The sequence below is a fragment of the Argopecten irradians genome, chromosome 14 (assembly GCF_041381155.1).
Source record: "Argopecten irradians isolate NY chromosome 14, Ai_NY, whole genome shotgun sequence".
NCBI lineage: Eukaryota > Metazoa > Mollusca > Bivalvia > Pectinida > Pectinidae > Argopecten > Argopecten irradians.
In genome coordinates, this window is record NC_091147.1 from 37436388 (window position 1) to 37457553 (window position 21166).

The window sequence follows — 21166 nt, forward strand, 5'->3', positions numbered from 1 at the left end:
CCCTCCCTCAGTCCTCTAACCCCCACCCCCCTTCAGTCCTCTAACCCCCACCTCTAACCCCCACCCCTACCCCTTCCTCTAACCCTCACCTCTAACCCCTCCCCCCAGTCCTCTAACCCCCACCCCTACCCCCTCCTCTAACCCCTACCCCCTCCTGTAACCCCCACCCCCCACCTATAACTCACACCACTCATTGACATAGTTGTTTTGTGATGCCTGTTATGTTTTGTAGCAAAACTAAGGTTATAAAAACCTCTACTATAAAAAATCGTTTGTCATGCTTGCATTGCAATTTTTTTTTTTAAATCTTATAAAATTGTATGATGAATGAACCATGTATAGAGAAGTTGGCCCTTTTGTTTTGAGAAATGCGTATAATTACTGGGGCTTGGTTGTTGTTTAACATGCTCGTGTGTAATGAGGAGGATTAAATTCTGCCTTTGATTGTTAGCTGTTAAGATATTCATGAATCACCTCTATTTGGCCTTGTATATTGACCCATAGACCAATGATCTAATTTTCTCTGAATTAACATCTTCTTCATTTAAAACTACAAAAGCTGTCTATGAAAACCACTCTGAGGGACCAAGATAATGTTGTCTTTATACTTTTTACATGAAGAAAATTGTACTGAAATTGACCGTTCGGGACCCTGGCAGTTGGTCTTTATACAGAGGTGGTCGCTAAGGCAAATTTGAATGGAAATTTTAATTTGTGAATCAATATGTTTTTATCATATATTTGAAAATGATTTCCATAATAGAAAGATTAAAAACAAAACAAAAATAGGTCTAAAGAATATTTTTTCCTATCCTGTACTTGCATAATCCTATAAATGTCATAGGAATTTCAAAACATTTATCAGACCAGTGTCAGTCAAAATAATTAAAACACAAACCATTCCACATGTGCATGTTATTACTATTCTGTTTGCTACTTTCAAAAGTCAAAACTATTTAACAAACATGGAAAATTTTGTAAATTTGGTTTTAGTGGGATCATGCAAGCTTTCCACTTTCATGTTTTCAAATCTTCAGTGGTTGAAACGTTTGCTAGGTGAAAAAAATTACTGAAGGTTTTAATTTGGTTCTCTACATTTAATTTTATGCATCATTAAAACCTGGATTATCCTTTAAAGATTCTGGCTATTATATATGCAAAATAAACAAATTATACATATGTACAGTAGTCGTAATATATATATAAAACAGGTTCTTGATGACAGCAATTTACCCTATATGGAAAACAACAAATGTAGATGCGGAAATTCACAACTTTATGGGTCCACTTAAAATGACGCAGAATTCCAACCTAAGATATTTTCAAGCAACAGTTAAAATCAATATTCGTTATATTAGCTTTCCAGTAAAGTAATTAAGCCACTTTGTAAAAGAAAATCATAACAAATAATCTGTTTCTTCAAATTTTCCCCTTTTGATTTAATCCTATAATGCTTGTTAAAAATTGTTGACATGAAATTTTTCCACTTGATATTCAAACGTTTGAAATATAAATTCATAAACATGCATCAAAGTTATTAAAATTGAAATTTTTCCATCATTTGACCTTGAAACCTACATTTTCCACCAGCTGCTGTTTGTGCATGTACATTCATAAATGGTGTGTTTATTCCTGGACATGTTTGTTTATTTCTGTGTAACAGAGGAGGAAGTTATATCATCTCCAGTGTCTGTTGATCATGATTCAGTTATAAAATCATACGTTTACCAGTTGAGCTAGTACTTTTCACTACAAGCAAGCTGCAGATGACTTTGAAGCATCCAGATACACAGTTAATCCAATTATGTCATAGCAGTATATCTAAACCTATGTTCCCTACTAGGAATCAACACATAAATCCATTCACCCCCGAAAATTTATAATAAACTCTTCCAGGCTTTGAATCAGAAGAGTTCAAATCTGTCTACGGGAGTGAATGAGTTAATAACTTAATACCAAAGTATACAGCAGGGTTTCATTTCAAATTAATTTTAGTTTCTGCAGAGTGCAGTTTTAGAACGGTTAAGTGAGATGTAATTAATATAAGGATTATAAGAAACCACACCCTTAATTAAGGTGGCTGGTTTTCCTAAAATCTTTTTAAAATCTACTTTAAGATGTTATAACGAAGAGTTGATTAAGTATGATTGCAATTGGAGGACAAATAATATCGAAATAAACACGTACAGTATCACTTGTGAAAACTGATCATTTTTGAATCCGTCTCCCTGTATATTCAGACATATTTGTATGGCATTTTTCTTATCAATTAGTAGTAATTACAACCTGTGTAATCCGGAAACCTAGCTATACCGGCCATATATGCTGATCCCAGTGACCTTTCATTTATACAAGATACACTGCAGCTGGGTTGATGTTGTTTACTTTTAGAGGGAAAGAATCTCAAGTTTATTTATTATGATTCATCATGAAGGTCTGAGTTACAAATGATTGACATATATGTGTGCAGATCAATACAAACCAATCATGTGCCACAAATATTAACTCAATTCACATCAGGTATGAGAGGAGAAAATTTATTTCAGAATCCGTCATGTCGGTCTTTAAATAACCAAATTAAAGGGCTTTTGCTCAGGTTATCAACGGGCAGTCATATTGTAACGCCCATGATAATCCGCCTTCTAAAAGGTATTAAGTGTAGGGGTCGCTGACCTTTAGGGGTATGAGGACAGAGGTGTTTTCACTTTTGATTCCCGCCGTCGGCCCATCAAAGCACCTTATATAATATTACCTAACAGATCTGGGCAATGTACACCAGGCTTAAGTCTATTGAACTGTGTGGCAGGGATTGAAATTATTTAAGTATTTGGAAAGGAGTCAAAATAAATCCTTAAAAGCTATTATAAGAAGGAAATGAGAACCCTGCTTTCAAGATGTAAACAACTTTTTACTTTGCATTTTGGATGATATTGCCTGATCATTTTACATGAATTCTGCTCATTTTAATCCCAACTCAATAGATGTTACTTTAAAAAAAAAAAAAAAAGATTTAATAAAAGCCTTTATTCAGATGAAAGGACTATGTATGGTTGTGCCCTTTTTCGCCCCAAATCCGTCAAATTTGTCAAACCTGTTATTTAGTGATTAAATTGTTGAATTTCTGATATCAAGTACATCCTTGATACAATTAGAAGCAAAATATGGCATAAATATATTGATCTACATTTATTATGAAACATATAACATAAAATATTGACAAATGCCACGTCATTGTTTAGTATTTTAATTGATACGGTTGTAATTCCAAATCGTTGATCAATACTATTAAGCAGGTACAATTATATGTATGCTGTACCCATATCCGAGCCAAAGTCACTCACATTTAACAAATGAACTATATAACCACTGAGGAGGTGATAGAAGGATTTTTTAGGGAAGACAATTCACTTAATAAGGTAAACACACTACTGTCAGAGCGATTGGAGCAGTTTTAGACAAAAGTAGCATTAATGAATAAGGTAAACACACTACTGTCAGAGCAAGGGACAGGGTTCGGCATACAAGAAAGTTCGACCACAATGTGTAATGGCGGACAGCAAGTGAGTTTGAACATTTCACACCCATTTCACCATCATGGACTTATCTGGCATATCACAGTAAAACCTACTGATCTAATTTCCATTAGAAATGGTTTTTTGTTCGATATATGTACAAATTCTAATGTTCTCTTAGACTGAATTGTCCCTTCAAGATTTCTCCTGAAGATTTAGCTTAAGTGCCTTCATATTGTCAGTGTAAATATTAAGTTTGTTTAAGATTGTACTTTGTTGTTTCTTAGGAAAAAAATACCGAAAAATAGACAAAAAAAATAACCAATTTTCCTCTTTCACTTTATTTATGCCTATTTTAAATGGTTACCATGGCAACTAAGGCAGTAATGACAGAAACCTTTAACATTGATAAAAATGAAATAAGGAACCTTTATCATTGAGAGATTGGCAAGTGGTACGTCATATCATGATCAGACCAAATATAAACTCATTCATCCTGTAGATTCTACGTAATACAACAAAATGAATGGAATTGTTTTCCTCTAAAAAGTGTCTGTCTTTTGAGGAATTAATCTGTAGTTTGATTTTAATAATTAAAGCATTATTTCCTGTAGAGTACCTGCTATAATTTGATGTTGTTCTTAATGCTGATTAGTCAGTCACCCCTGAAGATGCATTTGGACTCTTCTACATCTAGACCTGGGGCAGGTCATTATAAAAGTTCAGGGGTGAATAGATTAATTGTTAAATACAGTCCATAGATATATAGCTTCAGCTAGCTAGGTCCTCAGGTGTTGCACACTTGCCTCAAGTTTTACCTGCGTGATTTATTAATTAATTGTCCAGATATACACGCACCTGTAGTTATGTAAACCTGCATGGTGACAGTGTAGATGCATCCAGGTTTAACCTTTAACCTGTGTGCAGATATGTGTATTATTGTCCATGATGGTTAATTACCTGTGTCACAAACGATGTGGCCTATATATTATTTGTCTACTACCTGTATATTAATTGTGTATTACCTATACCTGTGGTATAAGTGTGGTGTTACCTGTGTATTACCTGTAATTAATGTTCTCTACCTGTAGTACATCAAACATAGCCATGCATGCTGACTATCATGTAGACTGGCCAACTGAGTCTATAGAATATTAAAAAGTCACTAAGATTTAGTTTGGTAATTTCCGTCCTAGTGACATGCTGGTTTTAAGATTCAAACTAGGGGGAGATAATCTAGTATTAGAATTCTGCTGAAAAAAATCTTCTCAGTATCTCGGGGTCTGATGGCCAGTCTAACTTTCAAAATAAAATTTCTTCAAATAAAATAATTGTAAATATTGGATAACAATAAAAAAAAAATATGATAATTAAAAGGAAATTGTGATGAGTCTATGAGTTATTGTTTTAATTATTTATTTAGCTAATATTGTGGTTTATCTCCTTTGAGTCTGTATCTATATTTCAATAGATATTATAATAAGATTTCATGCTTGATTGATCATAAAACACTTGTAAATGTTTCATTACAATGTGATATGCAAGCACCTGCTCTTATGACCTTACTGTACTGTATTTTAATTAACCAATCCGATATCAAATTTACGAAATGACACTGATTATGTATACAGAAGAAATACAGTATGACCATGTTATGTTTGGCCTATATATTGACACTATAGCAGTATCAACATTTCCCGTTCTGTACATATGCTCTCTGATGACGTTATACATACATGTGCTCTAATTATATTTAGATATTTTGTGTACTTGCCGACCTCTGAAACCTTTCTATCTATTATGAACAAAAAAATCTCTATAATTTAACACTATACAATTTCAATGTTTACTGTTTTTGAGAAGTGTAAGGTATATCTATATTTGTGACCTGTTGTTAGAGTTTATGTCCGATAAGAATATGTCCTCTGTACCAGCACTACAATGTCCGCTGTCTTGGAGAAATGCCTTCTGAATAAACGCTAGGTTAGTGACATCATGATCACGTGATGTACATGGTTCTGTATGTACTTCCAAAATAACCTTGAGGTGATAAAACACCAGGTAAGTGACTTCAGATGTGACCGTAGGTTTGTTTTCCAATTCTATACTCCTACAAGGCCAGTAACACAATGACCAGGTCCCGGCCATTCTGAATAGAATTTTTAATGCCTTATTGAAAATAATATTTCAGTCCACATGACTGGTTTGGGTTTGTTAAGTCTAATGTCCTATAAACATGCAGGGTCATTAAAGGACATGCCAGGGTAAGATGGTGGAAAACGGCCGGAGTACCTGGAGAAAAACCACTGACCACCAGACAATACCTGGCAACTGCCCCACATGGGATTTAAACTCATAACCCAGAGTTGGAGGCATTGTGGTAATGTTGTGAAATCGACCACCATTCTCATACATAGTTCTAGAGTTAATTTTCATAGCAAATCGTTAAGTTTGGTTTTTAAAAATGTTCATTTTAAAGTTACTTAAGGAGGGGTGTATGAAAGCCAGAGTTCCCAGGGAAAAACAATCAGCCTTTAGTGCATAAATTTGCTGTATGTGAAAATGCATCTTATAACAAAATTGTGACAAAAATTTTAATCCAAATCAGAGCTAACATTTATGATGCTATTTATGGAATATCTCTATTAGTCAATACCTATAGCTATAGCTAATTAATACAATTATGGAGGACGATACAACAATTTTTTCTCAAAAAAAAGGAAAAATACTTTAAGTGAAGTAGAACAAAAATGAAGATCAGTGACTAGCTACTGGGATGTTCATATGAAAATATCAACATTGTGATGTAGTATAGAAATAACGATATTGTGATACAGGGCTAGATGATGGTAAATTCCATCCTGGAGGGTCAATAGAATTGTCAGCTATCTGGCACAATGTGTCTGCATGTTTACCAACATTAGGGTCGGGTAGTGTAGAAAACAGTTGGTGTCTTCTGTAATTGTTACCAAGTTAGATTTCCAGATAACAGTGTAAATACATACAGTAATATGATACGTGTTTTAAAAGTTTTCATTTTGACCTTCAACTCGCTGCATTCCAGTTTGAGACATATACCCACTGGTGGTTGTGTTCAAATTTTCTTCTACAAAACTGAAAGCTTTCTCTGTATGCTACATTGGTATTTTTTTAGATTTGAAGTATTGAAAGGTCATACGTTTATCGGAACATGACTTGGCAAATTCCTTACTGGTTAAAACATCAAATTTCAGTTTGTGACTGCCATGCTTGTGTTTAAGTGGCTTTTCAAAGTTATATTTGTTAGAATTCTTAGGCAAATCTGCTGAATACAAATTTTGTATTTTAATGTATTTTTTTTAACAAATGTTACGTCATTACGAAGGACTGACCTTCTAACGTCCCCTACATGCCCAGATTTGTAATAAAATCTAATATCCTTATACTGAATTACCGAGTTTGCTCTTGGGGAATTTTTTTTTAATAAACTGATGTTAAGATGAAACTCCCGATAATTTAATGACTTAATTCTTGATAACATTATTTTAAATCCTGATTGTTTAAAAATTATACACCTAATTTGAAATTTTTTAAAGATTACCGGTATTGATGTTCCACAAAAATGATTGTAACGTAATTGTAAAGAAATATTTTAAGTATTATTCATATAATTAACGGTCATTTCTACTCATAAATTGAATTTGATATTCACTTGAATTAATTATTTTTTTATTTTTTTTTATTTTTTTTTTATTTTTCTTTATAAATCATGATTTAAAAAAAATAAAAACGTGGAAAAATAAATAAATGCTAAGAAATCATGCTAACATTGTCCAGTATTCTCTCCAGTAAAACGCGTTTGAACTGGAAGTAAACAAGAGCCATATTGCAACATTTATAATAGAAAGTGCGGAAAATCAATTGTTTGTGCCTTTGAGGGGTAAAAATCTATAATATTGTTGGCTTTTCTCCCAGGAATAACCTAGAAAGACCACAAAAACATGAAAATTCTTATAGATCCATGAAATAGCATCATAAAACCACCATAATACACAAGGAAAAATCTATGTGTGTGATGTGTGTTGTCCAGTTCGTCAGAGATGGAACACATCAAATGTTCTAATGTCCTTTATGATAATGTTTCAGTCGGCTAATGGATGAAATATATTTTTACCGCAGGAAGATTGAGTTTGTTTTAAGTTTTACTGTATCCAAATTATGAGGAAACAATTTTCTCATTCAAATTAATGGCATAATCAATTTCTATTGACAAGGGAAGATAACTCAATTTTGGTTCTGATTCTTTATGTTGGATGTTTATATAATGATTCAATGCATTATTGCCAACTTTTCGTCCGTTATGCTTGTTGATTAAGGTGTCTTCTTCATGCTTCATCAATGCTTTTCTAAATAAAATGAATGTTTGGAAATTGAAAATCTAATTAATGACTGTGACGTTTGGAAAAGAGACATGTAACTGAAGTATACAACCCAACACATAATTTAACATAGGATTCAAGCAAGAAAGATGTGGGTGTCTTAATGTATGAATCAAAATTTTAATGTCAAAATCTCAGTAAGAAATGAAATTATTTTTAAATCTTTACATAATTTAATGTTCAAGCAGAAAATTTAATTTCAAGTTCTCCTTTTATGATTCAAGAGAAGTTTAAAGGTGACTTAAAGAAGAAAAAAAATACTGATGTATAGATGTTTCAACTTATTTTTGAAGTTTTGATGAGCCACTGGCTTTATGATTCATGGTGTTTCATTTTATCAACGATCTATTGAAATGTGGAAACATTAAAAGGAAAACTGAATCCCAAATATTATTTAAATTCATAAAAGTTGTATTGGTCTACATTATCAAAGTGTTGTCAGTATAATGTGCCTGGTGGGATATGTTTGTTTAGTGTATTTAGTGGCATGCTTCAGTGAGAAGGACTATAACAGGGCAAAATTCGCTATCACAAAGAGGACACTATACACAACAGGGCAAAAGTCGCTATCACAAAGAGACACTACACAACAGGGCAAAAGTCGCTATCACAAAGAGACACTACACAACAGGGCAAAAGTCACTATCACAAAGAGACACTACACAACAGGGCAAAAGTCGCTATCACAAAGAGACACTACACAACAGGGCAAAAGTCGCTATCACAAAGAGACACTACACAACAGGGCAAAAGTCGCTATCACAAAGAGACACTACACAACAGGGCAAAAGTCGCTATCACAAAGAGACACTACACAACAGGGCAAAAGTCGCTATCACAACTTGTCACAAAGAGACACTACACAACAGGGCAACAGGGCAAAAGTCGCTATCACAAAGAGACACTACACCAACATACTGCAGCCTCCCAATATATACAGACGTTATAATTCTCACTCACAACACACTACAACACATGAGGCTTTCTCTAAATGAACTCAGCTATTAATAGGACATTTATTTATTTAAGTCAATTAACCAACCAACTTAGTTAAACAAAAACAAAAACAAAAAACAAACAAAAACAATAGACATGTTTTAGGAATTTATTTACTGAATTCTTTCAAAGTCTTTATAATAAGTTATTTATCTATTGACCAGTAAATTCCATTTGAATGAGTCTATAACATCTTCTGTAAAAGACAAAGATGTTTGGTGTTGTAATTTTCTCCACTGTTCCCAGGAATAATGCTATTTCCTGCCGAAAACAACAATGTTTTGATGACACCCTCTTTAGTAACGCCCAAAGTCTGACTAAGATGACGTCTTAATCCCCAAACAAGTTATTTATTCCCCCTCTTGTTTATTCATAGCCAATACCTGCTCCACCACTGCATGGTTACTGTAACTTGTGAATCCTTGACTCCCTTTCTGTGGTTTTGTGGTCTGGTGATCCTAATTAAGCTGCAAATTGAAATCCACCCACATCACCAATTATATAAGTCAATAGCTTGCTCACCCCTTAAAATTTCATAATGGACTGGTCTAGTCTTTGATTAAGATCAGTCTATGTGTGTGTTCGGGAGTGAATGTGTTAAAAGATGGGGGAGGAGTTATTATAGACTACTGTAAACAGGATCTTATTTACATAAGTATTGTTAGCTTGCAAACGTTACCAAGATATATTTATCTATATATATTTAAAAGTCTTAAACAAGTATGATATAAATATAAGTATTATTTTTACTTATTTTACAAAATTTATATACCATTCCATGATATTTTAAATGTGTTTATTTTTAAATATTTTGCAAAATTTTTGATGATTGGTGTCATGCACTTGGTATGAAGTTATTTAAGATATATATATGGTGTGTGGTATGAAGTTATTTAAGATATATATGGTGTGTGGTATGAAGTTATTTAAGATATATATGGTGTGTGGTATGAAGTTATTTAAGATCGATATGGTGTGTGGTATGAAGTTATTTAAGATCGATATGGTGTGATATCCCACGTGTAAAAGTGTTAATAATACAATAAACCATACACTTAGTCATCGATAGTACACCTACATGTTCAATAAGTGATGGACAGTATTTCCTTTTCTAGGGATCGATCAATCTTATAGAACTGTGTATTGTCATAATCATCATTATCCGTTCAATATAATTAGATGTAGATGACATGCAGACTCCTGAATTACAGCTATGAGTAAAATTCTTAAAGACATCAAAATTGGATCACTTATACAAGGAATGTGAAGTTATATTCTCTCATCTGGAGAACAATAGACATAATTTATGATTTATTATTCAAATTAGTATGATTTATTCATGCATAATTTTTGAATACGTTAAATTTTTTCATCTGATAAAAATCAACGAAAATGCTGTCAGTGTCAAAATTAAGGTAAAGTATTTATATACATAATTACAGGCTTGCATGGAGCGATATAGTTTGTTAATTACTTAATGATTTGTCATGCCGTTTTTCATATGAATTCATCAAGTAATAGAATATCAAACCTATATAAAACCAATGACATCCCTTGCAGTGATTTGTACCTGCTGCCCTTACAGCATGATGGTAATGTGTGACTCAATTTGGGATTTTCATTTTTTCCTGCTTTGTAAATACCTTTTATATTGCATGTCTCATCTTACTCCCATTTAGGTGTCTTAACTCCTTGGTGCCTACAGTATATGAGATTGCACTATAGTGGAGAAATAACCTATCACAAGGAGACACAACATGAAACTATCTCTCATACTAAACAACACGTAGAGTAAAGACGGCCCTTCTTGGTTGTTGAAAGGGCATAAATCACTGATGTTGAGTTTTGTTTGAAGGTTGATAGTTTAGCTGGAAATGGAGGTGACATTTTATCGATGTGTAGTGTATACTTGATTGTTTGTTTGGTACATGTAGTCAATAGTACAGTTGGCCGTGATGAAAAAGTTTATTGTTTCAGACATAACAGGGCAGTGATCTTGAATTATTGAAAATTGAACCAGACACTGGAGGTACAATAAAAACCTAAGTGTTGAAGTTGGTCCAGCTTTGTATCTTACAGTCCTGTTTATTAGAGGTGTCTCACGACAGGCTTGGGTAGATATGTCTCACGACAGACTTGGTAGATATGTCTCACGACAGACTTGGGTAGATATGTCTCACGACAGACTTGGAACTTCAAATTGTACTGTAAATGTAGGTAGATATGTCTCACGACAGGCTTGGAACTTCAAATTGTACTGTAAATGTAGGTAGATATGTCTCACGACAGACTTGGAACTTCAAATTGTACTGTAAATGTAGGTAGATATGTCTCACGACAGACTTGGAACTTCAAATTGTACTGTAAATGTAGGTAGATATGTCTCACGACACGCTTGGAACTTAAAAATTGTACTGTAAATTTAGGTAGATATGTCTCACACGACAGGCTTGCAACTTCAAATTGTACTGTAAATGTAGGTAGATATGTCTCACGACAGACTTGGAACTTCAAATTGTACTGTAAATGTAGGTAGATATGTCTCACGACAGACTTGGAACTTCAAATTGTACTGTAAATGTAGGTAGATATGTCTCACGACACGCTTGGAACTTTAAATTGTACTGTAAATTTAGGTAGATATGTCTCACACGACAGGCTTGCAACTTCAAATTGTACTGTAAATGTATGGTAGATATGTCTCACGACAGACTTGGAACTTCAAATTGTACTGTAAATGTAGGTAGATATGTCTCACGACAGACTTGGAACTTCAAATTGTACTGTAAATGTAGGTAGATATGTCTCACGACAGGCTTGGAACTTCAAATTGTACTGTAAATGTAGGTAGATATGTCTCACGACACGCTTGGAACTTCAAATTGTACTGTAAATGTAGGTAGATATGTCTCACGACAGGCTTGGAACTTCAAATTGTACTGTAAATGTAGGTAGATATGTCTCACGACAGACTTGGAACTTCAAATTGTACTGTAAATGTAGGTAGATATGTCTCACGACAGGCTTGGAACTTCAAATTGTACTGTAAATGTAGGTAGATATGTCTCACGACAGGCTTGAACTTCAAATTGTACTGTAAATGTAGGTAGATATGTCTCACGACAGGCTTGGAACTTCAAATTGTACTGTAAATGTAGGTAGATATGTCTCACGACAGGCTTGGAACTTCAAATTGTACTGTAAATGTAGGTAGATATGTCTCACGACAGGCTTGGAACTTCAAATTGTACTGTAAATGTAGGTAGATATGTCTCACGACAGGCTTGGAACTTCAAATTGTACTGTAAATGTAGGTAGATATGTCTCACGACAGACTTGGAACTTCAAATTGTACTGTAAATGTAGGTAGATATGTCTCACGACAGACTTGGAACTTCAAATTGTACTGTAAATGTAGGTAGATATGTCTCACGACAGGCTTGGAACTTCAAATTGTACTGTAAATGTAGGTAGATATGTCTCACGACAGGCTTGGAACTTCAAATTGTACTGTAAATGTAGGTAGATATGTCTCACGACAGGCTTGGAACTTCAAATTGTACTGTAAATGTAGGTAGATATGTCTCACACGACAGGCTTGCAACTTCAAATTGTACTGTAAATGTAGGTAGATATGTCTCACGACAGGCTTGGAACTTCAAATTGTACTGTAAATGTAGGTAGATATGTCTCACGACAGGCTTGGAACTTCAAATTGTACTGTAAATGTAGGTAGATATGTCTCACGACAGGCTTGGAACTTCAAATTGTACTGTAAATGTAGGTAGATATGTCTCACGACAGGCTTGGAACTTCAAATTGTACTGTAAATGTAGGTAGATATGTCTCACGACAGGCTTGGAACTTCAAATTGTACTGTAAATGTAGGTAGATATGTCTCACGACAGACTTGGAACTTCAAATTGTACTGTAAATGTAGGTAGATATGTCTCACGACAGGCTTGGAACTTCAAATTGTACTGTAAATGTAGGTAGATATGTCTCTTGGAACTTCAAATTGTACTGTAAATGTAGGTAGATATGTCTCACGACAGCTTGGAACTTCAAATTGTACTGTAAATGTAGGTAGATATGTCTCACGACAGGCTTGGAACTTCAAATTGTACTGTAAATGTAGGTAGATATGTCTCACGACAGGCTTGGAACTTCAAATTGTACTGTAAATGTAGGTAGATATGTCTCACGACAGGCTTGGAACTTCAAATTGTACTGTAAATGTAGGTAGATATGTCTCACGACAGGCTTGGAACTTCAAATTGTACTGTAAATGTAGGTAGTAGATATGTCTCACGACAGGCTTGGAACTTCAAATTGTACTGTAAATGTAGGTAGATATGTCTCACGACAGGCTTGGAACTTCAAATTGTACTGTAAATGTAGGTAGATATGTCTCACGACAGACTTGGAACTTCAAATTGTACTGTAAATGTAGGTAGATATGTCTCACGACAGGCTTGGAACTTCAAATTGTACTGTAAATGTAGGTAGATATGTCTCACGACAGGCTTGGAACTTCAAATTGTACTGTAAATGTAGGTAGATATGTCTCACGACAGGCTTGGAACTTCAAATTGTACTGTAAATGTAGGTAGATATGTCTCACGACAGGCTTGGAACTTCAAATTGTACTGTAAATGTAGGTAGATATGTCTCACGACAGGCTTGGAACTTCAAATTGTACTGTAAATGTAGGTAGATATGTCTCACGACAGACTTGGAACTTCAAATTGTACTGTAAATGTAGGTAGATATGTCTCACGACAGGCTTGGAACTTCAAATTGTACTGTAAATGTAGGTAGATATGTCTCACGACAGGCTTGGAACTTCAAATTGTACTGTAAATGTAGGTAGATATGTCTCACGACAGGCTTGGAACTTCAAATTGTACTGTAAATGTAGGTAGATATGTCTCATGACAGGCTTGGAACTTCAAATTGTACTGTAAATATAGGTAGATATGGTCTCTAAATTCTGTAGCTATCACAGATAACCTCAAAAGACAGGTTTTATTGGCTATATTGATCATCAAAATGGTCCTTGCAATTTTACCTAAACAGAAAATATTTTCTTCGTTTAACGTTGTATATAGAAATAGTATTTATATTTATCCTTGTAGAGTGAAATATTGTTTATTTTTACTTTTATTTTACTGTAGTCTGAACTAGTATTTATGTTTGTTGATGTAGTCTGAACTAGTATTTATGTTACTGTAGTCTGAACTAGTATTTATGTTTGTTGAATGTAAGGTATGATATTTGTAGGTCGTGTGTTTGAGGATAGACAAGACTATATATCTTCAGGTATATCTGGGCTATCTACTGATATATAATGTCTAGCTGATCATTATCATAATGTGTCAATATTCTGATAATCTCCATCGTATGTCCACAGTCATTATCTTCACCCAGTCCATGCCTCACGCTGATAAACAGTGAATTATTTTCATCCTTGGAATATTTGTAATATCTGTGTAGATTCTATTCTAACTAAGCAATGATTTGTCGGGAGATGTTTGACGTTCCTGTATGTAATAAGATTGAGATGATGAAACAATATTTATCTCAGATGCCATATTGACTATCCTTACATTACCGCGTCATCTAGAAATGACACAAATTCTACAGTTTATCTATCAACAAAATTTGAACAAATCCTTTACATTGTAAATTACAAATGCAAATTTACGTATGCAGAAATTGCTGACACATTCTGGATTGGTTAACCAGTTGACAATTACATATAGACATAACTTGTATAAGTAGGTGTAAAATTGTTGCATTGCTAATTACTAGACTTATGAAGAGCTATATTTGTCATTGCACGCTTAAAACAAATTGCACTAGGTCATCCAAGTCGAGGAATGTGCAATATATTCAGTTGTATGATAATTTTGGAGCCAAAAATAGGTGCTTATGTATATTTTTGACAGATTTGGTTAATAGTGAAATTTTGTTCAAAAATACAAAAATACTAAGAAATGAAATTTTCCATCGTTACTTTACAAAATTGTGCTGGATAAAAGACTGATGATAACACGCTGATGTAGATTTTTAGTTGAACTTAATTGACACACAAACCAAAATACAGGCTGAGATGATAAAGTCATACATGTTGTTTAAAATACAGGCTGAGATGATAAAGTCATACATGTTGTTTACAAGATCCGGTATCTGTGTAAGATCAGATCAGAATCCATGGACAAGATAGCAAACTGAAAATGTGAAGAAAAATAAATACAAACAAAAGCTGTGAGTTGATTACTAAATTTGTGTGGTATAGAGAAATGACATTATAGGAAAACTATTTTGGAAAGAACGTGTTGCATATTAGTAAACTTCACTACCTTTTTTTTGAGGCATGTGAAAAGTTGGATCTTTGTGTTACACTTCACAGAAGTTTCTTCAATTGTTGAATGTCGCTATGAACTGCCAAACTACTCTATAATATAGAGTTATTGCCCTTTGTGTCAATTTGATGTTTATCATGAAGTTTTATTTCTAAAGTTAATAAAAAACTCAGTGAAATCTTTTAATTGTTTGTATTTTCAGGTTTTCAAGAGTTTATGTTTACTGTAATAATTGTTTTGGTTTCGTTTCCAACATGATCTGTTATAAGAAAACAATAGCGTGTTATTTTCACTGTCTGCTATTGATGCCCTTTACACAGTGTCACTTGTCTGGGTTACTGCAGATATCACTTTATATGACCTTGGTCTTATCCCACATCAGTGAAGTACATGTATACAGTAAATGTAAGATAAATCTACACACATATATTTGTTGTCATGTTGTATCCATGTTCTTTACTGATTATACAAATTGTCCATGCATGGTTTATATTCAATTATACAGAGTTATTGTCCATGGTTTATATTCAATTATTGAGTCATTGCCCATGCATGTTTATTCAATTTACAGAGTCATTGCCCATGCATGGTTTATATTCAATTATACAGAGTCGTTGCCCATGGTTTATATTCAATTATACAGAGTTATTGCCCATGGTTTATATTCAATTATACAGAGTTATTGATCATGGTTTATATTCAATTATACAGAGTTATTGTCATGGTTTATATTCAATTATACAGAGTCATTGCCCATGCACGGTTTATATTCAATTATACAGAGTTATTGTCCATGGTTTATATTCAATTATACAGAGTTATTGCCCATTGTTTTATTCAATTATACAGATTGATCATGGTTTATATTCAATTATACAGAGTCATTGCCCATGGTTTATTTTCAATTATACATAGTTATTGTCCATGGTTTATGTTCAATTATACAGAGTTATTGTTCATGATTTATGTTCAATTATACAGAGTTATTGTTCATGGTTTATATCCAATTATACAGAGTTATCACCTTTGGTTTATATTCAATTATAAAGAGTTATCGCCCTTGGTTTGTATTCTACTATACAGAGCTGTACCCCTTGGTTAATAATTTATTATACAGAGTTGTCCCCCTTGGTTAATATTCTATTAAACAGAGTTGTCATCCTTGTTTCATATTCTATTATATACAGAGTTATCACCCTTGGTTTATATTGATAATACAGAGTTATTGCCCTTGGTTTATTGTTCTGCCACACAGAGTTGTCACCCTTGATTAATATTCTATCGTACAGAGTTATTGCCCTTGGTTTATTTTCTGACATCAGATTACTTGGGACCATTTTCTCCTTTATTTTGTGACTTTCTTATTGATAGAAACAAGATATTAATGTTCTTACAGTAAGCGAAATGTTCCCTTTCGGTTTCATTATCACATTGATTACACATAAGAGCCCAGATCCCGTCCTATGTGTATGAGTAATGACTAGTGTTTATTGTGATAACTATATATATAATAAGCTGTTAAGTATACTAGGTAATTTACATGATCTACTTGAGTGAGATATTTACAGAGAAAGATGAACAGAAACTAATTGTACTAACAACCACAACACAAGTATTTCCATCGGAGATACAGACAAGATCAAAGATGACTACACTTAACGAACAGATTTTGTATTGACAACCGAGTTATGAATCATAAAAATTATCATTAATAGAGACATCAAACGCTGGACCTAGGACCTAGTTTTCATACTCCGTGACCGATAGTACTTGGTGACTGTAAGATGAATCCGTGTCATCGTTTCCCGGTAATTATACGTGTTTTCAACAAACGGTGTTTTGAACATTGCATCATATGTTTGTGAATTCAAGATCAGTGATCAGTAGAGATGAAATATAAATAGAAAGCAGACTTTGGACCCAGTTAGTTTATATATAATGTCATATTAATATATCAAAGTGCATTTAATAAAAAAAAAATTAATTTTGGTGAAGTAATATGTCTTGGTTCTTTCCTTAATCAAATCAATTACTAACAAGTGAAGATGTGATTTTTATGTTCCCTTTCAAGACTTCATTCTATGAAATAAGATGAATGCATTTATTTATTAGTTAAAAAAAATTTCATGAGTGATGCACAAATATATTGGTAGATAAAAAATAATATATTGTCTAGGTGTAGTCAAATACCTGAAATTGACATTCTAACTTTTCAATAAAATACTATTAAGGCATTTTTACTTGATTTTTAGTTCACAAAGTAGATGTTTTTCTCAATTAGTTTTTGTAATTAATCTATATCAATATGAAATCTGTCAAGAAGTGATATGAACGGTTTAATGCAAAATAACACCATGGATTCTTATATCTGTAGGATACAAATAAAATTTAAAAAAAAAAAAAAAAAAAGTTAATAAATGTGGGGCAAAGAAGAAATTCCAATATATTATCAAATGGTATAAATAAAATACTTGTCAAATAGATACCATACTTGTCAAATTTTATAAATAAATATAATCATATTTTATAAATAGAATATAACCAAATCTTACAAATAAATACCAAATTTTATGGATATGATATATGTTGTTTAACATCGTAAACAACTTTCATTTCTATAGATCAGATAATAAATACATATATTTAGGAATACTAATAGATGATAATGTAGATAGCTGCTTTGCAGTAACAACAACACGATAACAGTTTGTTTTTCTCTCATACCTGTGGTTAATGTTCACCTGTCTCATGAATATACATGAGGTAAGACGATAAGGCCCTGTAATTTGATTGGCTAGCTGCCACTTGCTGGTAAGCTAGGCCCCGCCCCCTCTGAGATAAAGCTGGTGTGCATTGTATATAGACAGAGGGCCTGTGTAACAGACCCTACATGAGAACTACCTGTACTGACGGACACATGTGTTGCCTCCGTGTTTACCACTAGATAGATTGTTTACGTTTCTCTGCCAGTGGTATTATTATTCTGAGTGAGGAGACGTCACATACAGTAGATTTACATAATTGTCAATCAGTTTATATCAGGAACTTTTATTTAATTTGTGAATGAGACTCTGCTTCAAAATGTCCGGGGTATAATCCACAACTCTGCACTAGACTGACTGACAACCTCACATCATCAGCCATTATAAACAGAACTGTTTTGCTCTAGACCAGATAGCTAACAAGATTTCAATTTAGATAGAGAAGAGACTTTTAGAAGAACAGAAATGTGCTCGATGACCATGTTGTTAAGCATGGATGCCCCCCTCCCGTCGCCGAACCCTGTGTTCCAATATATGGACTTACAGTCAACTAAGACAAACGATGTGGATCCGGTATTATCAGTATTCAACTGTGTCAAAAACTTCTGGTAAGCACGTTTCTACCAATTTATATGTGGTGGGATGTTTTTCTTCCCTTTGGATGCTCTATATTTACAAGTGGTTATAATGTCTCAATTCTGTGTTGATCCAGTGGTTAATATCAGACTGGATGGAATATACCTCGTAATCTGATAATCGGTATTTTACCGGGATTAAAAGTGTCAAGGAGAACTATTCTAATCTTTATAGTTCAATGAAATATAATTTCATATATGCACACATGTAGTAATCTGCTTATAATTTGAATTCAATGATAAAAATTTCAATCCGCTTAACGTATCTTGTCAATTGAATTAATTGAAATGAAACCAAAAAAAAAAAAAAAGTCAGCTAGTTTTCACCGTATTTTGTAGATAACCACTGTTAATGATAACCTAGATAAAATCATGGTGATATTTATAGCGATATCGTAGTGGATTCGTTGGACGACAGATTTCAGGAAAGTACTTAGGGATTTTCCAGCCCACGCCTTTAATAAGTACACATGTGTAATATCATATGGACTTCCTGGTATACGCCTGTCTATCTTTTTGAGTCATCAATTATGAATGATGGATAAGCTATCAATAGATCTAAAATTACAACAGAAAAAAAAAATTTCACCAAATTTATTTTAATAATAATACATGCGTTTCGTCCTTTCATGAACCTGGCTGTTAATAGGACGTTAAAATAATCAACAACGAAAAAAAAAATACATGTGTTTATTTGATTTTCCTGCAAATTATTATTTTTTCTCAATAATAAAGCTACATTACATCCTTAGGGTATTTGATTTATCTAGGTCAGTCGACATGTCTGTATATGGATTATTGTCGGGGATGGGATTAAAGGATTAAGCTACAGGAGCCCTGCTATATTAATTTATCTTTATCTCTCTGTAGCTATATATAGTTACATAACATAAATATTCACAGTCAGAGAACCTAGCTCAGGGAGATCCTGGGGCTGCCTGGGAAACACCAGTATTGAGAAATTGGGCCATTCAAGAGTCTATGATAGTACATGCAGAAGCTAAAACTGGTATATTTGGGGTGTGGGGGGGATTTTGTAATGGAGGGGATCTAAAGAGAGTAACATTAGGGTGTTTACAATGGTTCATATCGCTTCCAGTGTGATAGTTAAGTTAAAGGCTTAATCAAAATAAAATAGACCTAGAAATGCAAACAAACAGTGAAATAGATATTATACTTATTCTCTTGCCTATTGTTACAAGCTGCAAGGTTTATTTCATCAGATTATTCTTCAATCAATATCTGTATTGTACACATAGCTGTATATATATATATATAGTCAACAGAAAATCACAGAATTTTCTAGAAGCGAAACACCCAAAATGTAAGTAAATATGATGTATAGATGATGTATTACCTGACGTAAATTATAGATCGTATATTCAATAATATCAAATCATATTTCATCCAATTACGGCTACTTTATTGACATTGGGGTATTTTTCCGTGTGCCATCCAGCCGCGACCTGTATCTGGTATTTTTCCACAGCCCGTAACATCAACACCTATGCACTGCTTTCACACCTGATCATACACATGTGTAATAAGGCTCACAGAATTGGCGGGGGTGGCCATTCTATGGCCTGCTTAAATGTCTATTGTTTGGGAAATAATGGCAACCACAATTGATTTTGGTAAATTCAATGCGACGGTCTATATATAACATACATGCAGTAGCAGATTTGATAATGTCAGCGGGAAAAATCAATTATGTAGATTACCTGTGATGTAGATATGTCACAAGTGAATACCGTGATGATATAATGTCAGATTCATTGATCTATAAGGTCTGAACACTTAAAGCTACTGGTCTGTTTTATATCATCTGATGGTTAGATAGTGTGACTTAGAGATATATGGAGGTTCACATGTATTCAAGTAGTAGTGTTTGGGGGGGGGGGTGGAAGGGTACCTAAGTCATATAGCATACTATAGAAGTTCAATTGTCAGACAGATTTCATGCTTGTTTGGTTACTTCTGTATAAATCTTAGAGATAAAGAATTAAATTATTCTAGGTTTCTATAATGATTACTACCCTTAAAGATTTTGTGTATTCTTTAGATATCTATAATAACTACTGTTCCCTTCATTTGACAGAAATAGATCCATTCCTCATTTGAGTACAAAAAGGTCATCATTTCGTATCAAATATTCATTTATTTGATCATATGATATTGTTTAAAAACTGAACTGTATAAAATTGTTCATCTAAATATATTTTACAGAGAACAATTAAATACAGTGGTCAAGTTTTGTACTTCAGAACTATATATAGGTCAGGGATGACCTCCAGAGGCAATGATTTATTGTAAAAACTGTCAACCTGTCATCCTGTGGTATATTCTGGTCAGTCCAGAACATTCCAGGGCAAAGCATGGTCAGTCTGTGGTCAGCTGTTAGTGACCGCATAATTAACCATCTTCAACAGTCACAATGATTTGAATCGCTCAGCAATTTGAATATTCTTGTATTAT

General features: G+C 33.5%; 1 protein-coding gene across 2 annotated transcripts in view; it reads left to right on the forward strand.

The window, feature by feature from the left end:
- The window catches only part of LOC138307262 (TSC22 domain family protein 4-like), a 72850-nt gene that overhangs the window by 28950 nt on the left and 22734 nt on the right, over positions 1–21166 (forward strand). The gene's annotated exons all lie outside the window — the stretch shown is intronic.